This window comes from Hibiscus syriacus, unplaced genomic scaffold, assembly GCF_006381635.1.
Source record: "Hibiscus syriacus cultivar Baekdansim isolate YM2019G1 unplaced genomic scaffold, ASM638163v2 tig00001644_pilon, whole genome shotgun sequence".
NCBI classification, from domain to species: domain Eukaryota; kingdom Viridiplantae; phylum Streptophyta; class Magnoliopsida; order Malvales; family Malvaceae; genus Hibiscus; species Hibiscus syriacus.
This window is the reverse complement of record NW_024061878.1, coordinates 3,556,632-3,560,901: the sequence shown is the minus strand read 5'-3', so window position 1 is coordinate 3,560,901 and position 4,270 is coordinate 3,556,632. Positions and strand designations below refer to the sequence as shown.

Sequence of the window (4,270 nt, the reverse complement as noted above, 5' to 3'; positions counted from 1 at the left end):
ATGGAAGCAAGTTACACTCTCATTATCTTCAACAGAACCATCTCCAATTCCCCCTCGTTGAAATCTTCTTCTTCTTCAATGGCAGCAAGTTACACTCTCACTATCTTCAACAGGAAATATTATGGTCAAATTGTTACTAAACATTTGCAGGAGATTCTCCCACTTTATTTTGTCCTTTTAATGGCAAAAGTTACAAATCTTCCTTGATATATTTCAAGACTCCTCAAAAACCCACTTCACTTTCCCTTGAAACTCATTCAATGATTCTCCATATTCTCACCAAAAACCAGAAATTCAAACCAGCGGAGTCGGTTTTGAGGAGTCTTGTTGTGTCTGGTTCATTGGACTTTCCTGCAAAGTTGTTCGATGAGATAATGTATACTTATCAAATATGTGATTCTTCTCCTCTTGTGTTTGATTTACTGTTTAAGACGTGTGCTAATGCCAAGAAGTTTGGGAATGCAACAGAAGCTTTTTTCAGGATGAAGGATTATGGCATTTGGCCAACAGTTAAATCTTATAATGCATATTTGAGTTCATTGCTCAATTTACACAGAGTGGATATTGCTTTGGGGTTCTACAGAGAAATGGGGCGTTGCAGGCTTTCCCACAATGTGTACAGTTTTAATATAATAATTCAAACTTTTTGCAAGTCGAGAAAACTCGAGAAAGCTATGGAGGTGAATAGAGAAAAGTAAAGCATGGGTTCTAGCCCTGCCATTGCATCTTACAATACATTGATTGCAGGGTATTATGATAAAGGTCTTATGCGTTCGGACGTGAAACTTAAAAACTCAATGCCAAAGTATGGAATGCATCCAAATGTGGTTACATTTAACACGCTTATAAATGGCTTTTGTAAGGAAGGGAAATTACATGAAGCAAACACGGTTTTGAATGAGATGAAAGCCTGAATGTGTCTCCAACTACTGTAATGTACAATGATTTGATAAATGGGTACATTCAAGAAGGCAAGAGCGAGATGAGCAGGCTTTATGAGGACATGTCGAAGAATGGAGTTAAGGTTGATATACTGACATACAATGCATTGATACTGGGATTATGCAACGAGGGTAAGAAGGAGAAAGAGAAGGAGAAGGAGAAGGAGATGGAGGAGGAAGGTTAACGGAAGGTCAGGTGAGAAGAAGAAGAAGAAGACGACGACGGGGGTGGTGTAACACCCAAATCCGATTAAAACAAAACCCGATGGGTTTGTGCATTACATGGGACCACCGAAGTGGCTAACCCAAAATTTTTCTTAAAACATTCCATTTTCAAATCATAAATCATCATATTTAAATGAAAACAAGAATATAATAATTAGGTTTACAAAATTGGGAAGCTTCCAAAATAATTCTCAAATTTAGTATTCCAAGTTATGACTCGAACACAAAAGAGTCTATGAAGTACATGCCCACTAAGATAATCAAGACATAATTTGCAGCTACTGATATCTAGAATCTGACTGACATGAGATAAGCTCCCGAGTCTGGCACCTACTAACCTACGAGCGGAAACAATTCTGAATGGTGAACTACGATTTCAGTGCCACATAAACGACTCCATTATACTACATGCATCAATTAACCATGAACGCTTAGCAAGTTAAGCCATGTTGCAATGAAATGCATTGAGCATAGATCAAAGCAAAAAGATATGTAACAATACATCATATGAATCATTATATGGGCTTGCCATTAAATCACGAAAGTGCTTTAGCACTAATACTAAAGTGCCTCAACAGTGATACAAGAGTACATTTGCACTGATTCAAAAGTGTCATTACAATGGGGAAGAGAATCCATATAATTCTTCATATATATTTGAATAGTACATGCATACGCTCAAGTAACTCAGGTGTTCTAGTTGTTTCTCGAGTGTCAAACAAAGGCTAGTTTTATGCCACATAATTAGTGTCATTGTTCATAATGGTTTCGAATAATATTCTCATTTGTAGTCTTAATAAAGAAGCCTCGATGCCCTCATAACTCCTTTTTCAAGCTTACAAACTTAGCAAAATATTTTTCCCAAAACAGGATGTAAGTACCGATATTGAGCTTGTTAGTATCGATACTAGCCTTATGGTATCTATACTGACTCTAGAATCTATACCAATTTTAGCTTCGATGTTTCAATTTAATTCTCAATATAGATACCCTAATGGAGAGAATCGATAAGGACCTCTGTTCGCGTGTTGTGATTACTATAAATTATACACAAATAATGTGCAAGTATACACAATCGCTCAAGTAATATAATGATGAGTGAGTATCGTCTCCATATGGATTGGGTGAAATTACAAAAGTCTAACCAAAGAAATGCACTATTCTATCTAAGTATAGTTAGTCTTGATATATACAAATGTCACGGCAATGTAAATGTGTATGCTGGTGGATATGTAGTGATGGTCTGATTGTGTAGCAAATGGAAATGCAATGGCAATGATGGATGTTTGATGTTGAGTATGGTGAAATGTCAAGGCAATGAAAAATGGTAAAAACAGTAAATAAAGATAAAATGAAAAGAAAATAATCCTCACGTGACAAGATTCCAAGAGAATGAATGGTAGGGATTGATCTACGGATGCTAAACTTATTTCTCAAGTATATTTAAGCTAACTGGTCTTTACTTACTCGACAGGGCTTTCCTAAAGTGTTCTAAAGAACCTGACAGAATAGGATGCCAAGGCATCTGCTCTCACTCAACGATGTTGGCCAGCCTACCCTATTGATAAATACACCCTTTTTAGTCATTGAAATCCTATCCTAGCCTCTTCCGAGATCTAAGGGATTAAGTTATAATATTCCTAGGCTGGTTCAAAGCCCCTTGAAAATACTATAACTCATTGCTTATGAGGATCTTATCTTACGTTTCTTCCGAATACTTACAAGTATTTTTAGTCTAGGATTCTTCCGAATACCTAACCTTCATCTAAGAAATGGACATTTCCATGCCTCTTACAAGCCTTGATGGTGAAGCATTCATAAGCAAAGCAAATAAAGAACCAAAATAAACTTAAATATACCATTAAAAATAAAGTTCAAACAACCATTAAATCAACCACCACCAAATAAGTTAGTTCATGGTGGGGTTCAAAATATCCAAACACAAAGTCATGAAAATATTTGTTCCAATAACCCACAAATAAATATAAAATAGTAGCAAAAATGGAAGTTGAGAAGAAGCATTCGACGCGCCACCGGAGGTCTCCTCTCGGCCACCGTGAACCACCTAGCTTGCTAGCTCCTTTCGGCTCCTAGCTCTCCACTCCTTGGAGCTTTATCAATTGAGGAATATCCCAAGGAAGAAGAAAGGAAAAGAGAAAATAAAAATGTGATTTTTGCTACCGTATGTGTCATCCTCTCTTTCCCACTTTTTTTCTCCCCCATGAGGTGTCATATATAATAAAAAATATCTAGGGGTAATGATGAGGTTGTTGGGTGCAAAATACCCCTCATACCTCTAGAATCACATGTTGGGTGTGAACCTTATCCTCCAAGTGGCAGTGGTCCTTTGGTAGCTCTGGCAGGCGATTACAACAGTCCTTCACGTGCAGAGACAGCTGTCCAGTGCCAGCTATCCTTATGCAGAATTTTTTTTTCTTTTTTCTGCCCCGGAAATGCCAAGGCATTTCAATATGCTTTAACAACGTGTGATGTCACGGCATTATTTCCCAAAGAATCCTTTTTTCTTGCTATTCCCTGCACACCACAAACAAACTGCACCTTTCCCTCAAACAGCACCATTAAGAAATAAAATAGCACAACCACAACAAATGCACTATATGCAACTACATGATCCTAAAATGCCTAAAATGAGCTTTTAAACAAACAATAACTTAAGTGAAAAAGGCCTTGAAAGTAGCCTTTTTAGGAAGTTAACACACCCCCAAACTTAAGCTATTGCTTGTCCTCAAGCAATAGATTGCAGTTACATAAGCAGAATGTCATGGCAATTTTCTACAGTAGGGGCGTAGGACAAAATTGAATTTCAACCCTCAGAAAAAAAAATAAGCTTCAACATGCTAGACTTATCAAGAATTCAAGTACTTTTCCCTAGGTCAAGATCCCTTGTGGTAGTGTGTGTGCGTGATTGTATCCAATCTATACTTAGCAAACTTAGGTTATTTCTAATCAAGCCCCTTAGTTTTTGCCAAGACATTTACTTATTCATCAATCACATTTTTACTCTCTTTTCTTTGATTTTTTTAATGCTGTTACGAAGGGAGTCAGCTCATCATACATACTCTCCCACACTCTAGATGAAAGGG

The 4,270-nt window shown here is 37.1% G+C and overlaps 1 pseudogene; it reads left to right on the top strand.

Annotated features, from left to right (window-relative positions):
- On the top strand, positions 1–1,126 carry LOC120130112 (annotated as a pseudogene).
- Positions 1,127–4,270: the final 3,144 nt, after the last annotated feature.